An 8,103-nucleotide genomic window follows, 5' to 3' on the forward strand; every position below is an offset into this window, starting at 1 on the left:
GCTCAGCCTCCTGGGGCCCTGTCCCTGCTTCCCGCCCGCGCCCAGGTCCTGCCTCCAGCTGGGCAGAGTCCCGGCAAGGAGGCGGCGCCTGAGTCGGGGTGCGGCCTTCTCCCTGAAAGCCCGCGACCCCGCACCACTTCGGGATGGTCCTCGCGACCCTTTCTTCGTGGCGGAGGCTCGGGCGGCACCGGGGAGGCTCGGGTCCTTACCTCTGTCCTTCCCCTGACTGGTGAACTTCTGACATCGTCACCCTAGGGCCACCCGTGTCCTTGTGTCGGAGCTCTGTAAGATGCATAGACGCCAGACCAGGTGGTGCCGTCTGCACTTGTGAAAAGGTGATTCTGGCGGGTGCACGACGGTTCGTCCTCACCACGCCCCCTCTGAAGGCTCCTAGAGATTTCTTCTGAGCCAGAAGGGGTGTAGGAATTGGGGAGTTCTCCTGAGTGGGTGGTTCAGGTCTCGAGGCGGCGCAGCAGGGACCTGAAAGTGTCTAATTCACAGTCTCCTTGGCTTCGGTTTATAAATGAAAGACCCTGAAGGGAGCTGCTTAGGGAAGAGGGCGAGGGTCAGTCAAATCTATAATGCAGGCAGTGTCTGCCATTCACACCTTTCAGAACCAGGTAACTTTTGATTAAAACTCAAGATTTAGGCAGTTTGTACATAATTTAGCCTACGTAAATTTGCTGTTCACAGTATTACTTGGGTAATTCTGGGAAAATGCCCAAATACTCTTGGCCAGAATTATCGCCAAATAGCCTCCCTTTCCTCTGTTTTGCTTATGGAGACTTGTCCAAATCCGGGGATTTCCTTCTCTTGCTTTTACTTAAAGTTTGAAACTTGTTTTCAGATCTTTATTTTAATGGTCATTTTGATTGCAGTGGTGCACTTTTAGAGGCCAAGCGAGGACTGAGAATGATGGTTAAGAAGGGCCTAGAGCAGACTACCCTAATAAGTGATAGAAATTTGCAACAGGGAACACCTGCTTAGATTGGAGTATGAAAAACCATTGCAAAAGCTTGTTTTAATTATCAGCAAGTTGTATTCCGGGTAGGCTTTGCTCCATGGCAGGGCTTCTCAGAGGTGGCTGCACATTAGAATTGCCTATGGGAGCTCTTGAAACTCCTTGTGCTAGGACCACACCCCAGCTGGATTGCATCTGAATCCTTGGGGGCGGGGCGGGGCGGGGCTCGGGCATCAGAACTTACAAAACCCCCAGGTGATTCCAGTGTGCAGCTGTGCTGAAAACCTGCAAAAATCTGTTCTTATAGAATCATGACGCCAAAAGGAAAGTCAAAGGAGAACAGTAAAGAGGGCCTAATAGACAGGTTCAGGAGAGCATCTTAACATGGAGCTTCCAGTTCTGGCTCTGTCCTTTTCCAGCTGTATCATTTTGCTCAAGGCCTTTAACCTTCCATTTCCTCATAAGTAAAATGAGAATGTTGGTCTATAGTTTTGAAGGTACTGCCAGCTCCAAGAATGTCAGGCAGGTTGACATCGAACCCAAATCAAGACAGAATGCTTCGTCTCATTAATTATCCACAGGAGTAGAAATTCTACTGTATCCTTGAGATTTTGGTAAAATATCTGGTAATATTTGAATTCAGCAAAGATGTATAATGTAGTTTCTTAGACCTCTGGGTTTTTTTTCTCGTTCGTTGTTTTATATAATACTTTACCACTCTGCCTTTTCAGACCTACTTTAAGTCGTTTGGTTCAGGACAAACTGATTTTCCTAGCATTACACACCTGCTCTTCCTTGCTCTGCTTCTCAACCAACTTTCTTCTGGATAAAGATGATGAAAGCAACGTTGAGCTTTGTGTGTTGGAAGCAGTTTATTTAACTCCAAATGACTTTTTCTTCCACTGCAGGGCTGCTCTCCACATGTGAGGAGCCTGACTAAACTTGTCAGGGAAGGGATAGAAAAGATTTTAAAGTGGTGGATGAGTTCCATCTCCTAAATGCAATACTTTACAGTTAACTTAGGTGTTGGATATAAGCAGCTGATCTTGCAACATTGCTTAATGTCCTCAGCTTATATCTAATCAGTGAATTAAACAGACCAGAAACTTGAAGATACTTAATATCAAATCAAGAAGAAATCATTCTTTCACCAATAGCCAGTGACAAGTGATTGGAACATTCTTTGGAATGCATACATTCTTTAAACAGTTTTTAAATCAAAGCACTTGGTACATGAAGGCATGACTGACAAAGTTATCAGACCTTTATATATATTGTAGCCATGTTAAAAGGGGGGTCTGTGTCCAAGAGTTTCTGACTCCCTAAACTGAAATATACCTGAGCTTTATTCTCAAAAGTCCAAAGAACAATTTAAATGCAAATGAAAATTATTTGGAAATCTCAGAATTTCTCCTCACTGAATTTCTGCTTTCAGGGTTATTTCCCTCTTCTTTTGTCTGGCTGATTTACCATCCTCACTGCAAGATTCTTGTGCAACTGGAAGGTAGCTCACTCCTTAGGTTCTTATGGTTCTTATGAAGCTGATTATTTTACTGCTATCAATTTCAGTTCGTCAGCTGAACCCAAATTCAACCCATTGCCCAAATTGCTCCCAAGTAAGGAAGTCTATAATTAACAATTAATGGTTTTAAACCACTAGGGATTATCACTTAATGATTTCTACAACCTATCTGTAGTAATTCGCTGAAAAAATAAATAAGGTTGTAGGAGAGGGTCGTGGCTAGAAGAGCACAAATCTAATGCTGTTGCTTAAAAATGTCAGTAGCAATTCATGTTCTTTGGTAGTATATCAGTGATAAGTCATTCAAACATTAAGATTGACTATTTTCATTTATTGCGTATTCTAAATTGTATCTTATTAGGAATTCAGTGATGAAGTGAATAGTTCCAGGATGGCCAGAAAGAATTTGTGCCTTTATGGACACCTGATTTTTAGCTAAAGACTTTGAAGAAAATTTGCATGTCTCTTTGTTATCCTCTTGGATGTTCTTGCTCTCGTTTTATTTTTTTTCCATAATAATAATTCCGCATGGTTAAAAAATACTACTAGGAGTTTATGAGGAAAGAGCAACTCTTGTCCTATTCTCATCTCAGATCCCATAGCCCACAGGCAACCTTTTATTGTTGTTGTTTGTTCTATATTATTTTGAGATATAATAAACATAGTAAACTGTACATAAAGTATACAATTTGTTATCTTTTGACATATGTACACTTATGACAGCCACCAAGTTTCCTCATTAGCCTTTAGAATCCCTCCCTGCTGCCCTTCCTTGCACCCAACATCACCAGTCAAAGAGGGATCTACTTTCTGTCACTGTAGATTAATGCATTTTCTAGGATTTTATGTAAATGAACTCATACAGTAGGTATATCCCCCTTTTTTGATTTGGCTTTTTTTTTTATAATTTAGTATAATTATTATTATTTTTTTGAGATTATCCATGCTGTAGCATGTATCAGTTTGTTCCTTTTTATTCCTGAGTATTACATTGTATGAATACACTACAGTTCGTTGTCCATCATCATCCACCTGTCGATGGACAGTGTATTTCCAGTTTGGGGCTATTACAAATAAAGTTGCTATGAAGATTTGTGTACAAGTTTTTGTGTAGATGTGGGGAGAACACCTGCTTAGATTGGAGTATGAAAAACCATTGCAAAAGCTTGTTTTAATTATCAGCAAGTTGTATTCCGGGTAGGCTTTGCTCCATGGCAGGGCTTCTCAGAGGTGGCTGCACATTAGAATTGCCTATGGGAGCTCTTGAAACTCCTTGTGCTAGGACCACACCCCAGCTGGATTGCATCTGAATCCTTGGGGGCGGGGCGGGGCGGGGCGGGGCTCGGGCATCAGAACTTACAAAACCCCCAGGTGATTCCAGTGTGCAGCTGTGCTGAAAACCTGCAAAAATCTGTTCTTATAGAATCATGACGCCAAAAGGAAAGTCAAAGGAGAACAGTAAAGAGGGCCTAATAGACAGGTTCAGGAGAGCATCTTAACATGGAGCTTCCAGTTCTGGCTCTGTCCTTTTCCAGCTGTATCATTTTGCTCAAGGCCTTTAACCTTCCATTTCCTCATAAGTAAAATGAGAATGTTGGTCTATAGTTTTGAAGGTACTGCCAGCTCCAAGAATGTCAGGCAGGTTGACATCGAACCCAAATCAAGACAGAATGCTTCGTCTCATTAATTATCCACAGGAGTAGAAATTCTACTGTATCCTTGAGATTTTGGTAAAATATCTGGTAATATTTGAATTCAGCAAAGATGTATAATGTAGTTTCTTAGACCTCTGGGTTTTTTTTCTCGTTCGTTGTTTTATATAATACTTTACCACTCTGCCTTTTCAGACCTACTTTAAGTCGTTTGGTTCAGGACAAACTGATTTTCCTAGCATTACACACCTGCTCTTCCTTGCTCTGCTTCTCAACCAACTTTCTTCTGGATAAAGATGATGAAAGCAACGTTGAGCTTTGTGTGTTGGAAGCAGTTTATTTAACTCCAAATGACTTTTTCTTCCACTGCAGGGCTGCTCTCCACATGTGAGGAGCCTGACTAAACTTGTCAGGGAAGGGATAGAAAAGATTTTAAAGTGGTGGATGAGTTCCATCTCCTAAATGCAATACTTTACAGTTAACTTAGGTGTTGGATATAAGCAGCTGATCTTGCAACATTGCTTAATGTCCTCAGCTTATATCTAATCAGTGAATTAAACAGACCAGAAACTTGAAGATACTTAATATCAAATCAAGAAGAAATCATTCTTTCACCAATAGCCAGTGACAAGTGATTGGAACATTCTTTGGAATGCATACATTCTTTAAACAGTTTTTAAATCAAAGCACTTGGTACATGAAGGCATGACTGACAAAGTTATCAGACCTTTATATATATTGTAGCCATGTTAAAAGGGGGGTCTGTGTCCAAGAGTTTCTGACTCCCTAAACTGAAATATACCTGAGCTTTATTCTCAAAAGTCCAAAGAACAATTTAAATGCAAATGAAAATTATTTGGAAATCCCAGAATTTCTCCTCACTGAATTTCTGCTTTCAGGGTTATTTCCCTCTTCTTTTGTCTGGCTGATTTACCATCCTCACTGCAAGATTCTTGTGCAACTGGAAGGTAGCTCACTCCTTAGGTTCTTATGGTTCTTATGAAGCTGATTATTTTACTGCTATCAATTTCAGTTCGTCAGCTGAACCCAAATTCAACCCATTGCCCAAATTGCTCCCAAGTAAGGAAGTCTATAATTAACAATTAATGGTTTTAAACCACTAGGGATTATCACTTAATGATTTCTACAACCTATCTGTAGTAATTCGCTGAAAAAATAAATAAGGTTGTAGGAGAGGGTCGTGGCTAGAAGAGCACAAATCTAATGCTGTTGCTTAAAAATGTCAGTAGCAATTCATGTTCTTTGGTAGTATATCAGTGATAAGTCATTCAAACATTAAGATGATTGACTATTTTCATTTATTGCGTATTCTAAATTGTATCTTACTAGGAATTCAGTGATGAAGTGAATAGTTCCAGGATGGCCAGAAAGAATTTGTGCCTTTATGGACACCTGATTTTTAGCTAAAGACTTTGAAGAAAATTTGCATGTCTCTTTGTTATCCTCTTGGATGTTCTTGCTCTCGTTTTATTTTTTTTCCATAATAATAATTCCGCATGGTTAAAAAATACTACTAGGAGTTTATGAGGAAAGAGCAACTCTTGTCCTATTCTCATCTCAGATCCCATAGCCCACAGGCAGCCTTTTATTGTTGTTGTTTGTTCTATATTATTTTGAGATATAATAAACATAGTAAACTGCACATATTTAAAGTATACAATTTGTTATCTTTTGACATATGTACACCTATGACAGTCACCAAATTTCCTCATTAGCCTTTAGAATCCCTCCCTGCTGCCCTTCCTTGCACCCAACATCACCAGTCAAAGAGGGATCTACTTTCTGTCACTGTAGATTAATGCATTTTCTAGAATTTTATGTAAATGAACTCATACAGTAGGTATATCCCCCTTTTTTGATTTGGCTTTTTTTTATATAATTTAGTATAATTATTATTATTTTTTTGAGATTATCCATGCTGTAGCATGTATCAGTTTGTTCCTTTTTATTCCTGAGTATTACATTGTATGAATACACTACAGTTCGTTGTCCATCATCATCCACCTGTCGATGGACAGTGTATTTCCAGTTTGGGGCTATTACAAATAAAGTTGCTATGAAGATTTGTGTACAAGTTTTTGTGTAGATGTGGGGATTCATTTGTCTTAGGTAAATACCTAGGAATGGAGTGGCTGAATCATTGATAGCTATGTTTAACTTTTTAAAAACTATCAGTTTTCAGAAGGTTGTACCATTTTTTTTATTATTTTTTAAATTAGGATAACATTGATTAATAATATACCATCAATATCTATCCATGTTGTCACAAATGACAATATTTCATTTTTCTTTATGGCTGAGCAGTATTCCATTGTGTATGTGTATATGTATCACAACTTCTTTACCCAATTATCCATCAAAGGACATTTAGAATGTTTCCATGTCTTGGCTACTGTGAATAATACTGCAGTGAACACAGGGGTACATGTATCTTTTTGAATAAGTATTTTGAATTTTTTCAAGTGGATACCCAGAATAAGGGTTACCTGGTCATGTGGTAGCTCTTTTATTTTGAAAAATCTCCTTACTATTTTCCATAGTGGCTGCACCAATTTACATTCCTACCAGCAGTGTGTGAGGTTCCCTTTTCTCTATATCGTCTCCAATACTTACTTCATGTCTTATTGTTAATAGTCATTTTTACAGGTGTGAGGTAGCCCATTTTACATTCCTACTAGCAATGTAAGAAAGTTCCAGTTCCTCTGCATCTTTGCCAGCACCTGGTGAGGTCTTTTAGCCATGACAATATGTAGAGTGGTTGCTTGTTCTGGGTGTTCATTTGGAATTCCCTGATGATTAATAATGTTGAGTATCTCTTCCATGGGTTTATTTAGAATCCATATATTTTCTTTGGCACAAATCTATTAAAATATTTTGCCCACTTCTTACGGGATTGCTTGTTTTCTTCAATTCTTGAGAATTCTTTATATATTCTGGCTATAAGTGCTTTATGAGATGTGTCTTTTGCAGATACTTTTTTCCAGTCTGTGACTTGTCTTTAAATTTTCTAGACAATGTCTTGGGATGGCAGGAGTTTTTAATTTTTATGAAGTTGAACTTACTGAATTTTTTGGTAGTGTTTTTGGTAGATATTTCTTGTTTTAAAGAAATATTTGCCTAACCCAGATCACAGAGGTTCTCCCCTAGAATTTTTATAGTTTTATGTTTTTTATTTAGTCCATGTTCCATTTTTAGTTAATTTTTGTGTGTGGTACAGGATCTGGATTTTTTGAAAAGACTGCCTATTCTCTACTGAATTGCCTTTGCACCTTTGTTGATAATCAGTTGTCCATACATGTATGGGTCTATTTTTGGATTCTCTATTGTAGTTAACTCTGTGCCTTGCTATGTCTTTAATACTGAAGCTTTACAGTAAGCCTTGAACTCAAGAGGTGTGATTCCTCCAACTTTGTCTATTATTTTCAAGGACATTGATTTGGCTACTCCATATGTTTTAGAATTAGTCTGCCAATTAATTAAAGATGTGTGCAGGGATTCGATTGGGTGAGTTTTAATCTATAGATCTATTTTGAAAGAATTAGCCTCTTAATATTGAGTTTCATAATCCCTGAACATCATATATCTGGGTGTTCTTTAATTTCTCTAAGCAATATTTGGTAATTTTCAATGTACATGTCTTAACATATTGTCAGATTTATACTGAGTATTTCATATTTTTGATGCTCTACTAAACATCACTATTATGTTAAAACTTGTTCCTGATTGTTCCTTGTTAGTATTTAAAAACAATTTATTTTTTGTATGTTCTTATTTTTTGCAACCTTACTGAATTTACTATCTCACCATATTTTCTACACATAGGATTATGTTATATGCAAATAAAGACACTTTTTCACCAATCCGGATGCTTTCCTTGTTTAATAGCACTGTCTAGAACCTACCGTACAAGTTTGAATAGAAGAGATGTGAACAGATATCCTCGCATT

The sequence above is a fragment of the Pteropus vampyrus genome, unplaced genomic scaffold (genome assembly GCF_000151845.1).
Source record: "Pteropus vampyrus isolate Shadow unplaced genomic scaffold, Pvam_2.0 Scaffold109, whole genome shotgun sequence".
Lineage (NCBI taxonomy): Eukaryota > Metazoa > Chordata > Mammalia > Chiroptera > Pteropodidae > Pteropus > Pteropus vampyrus.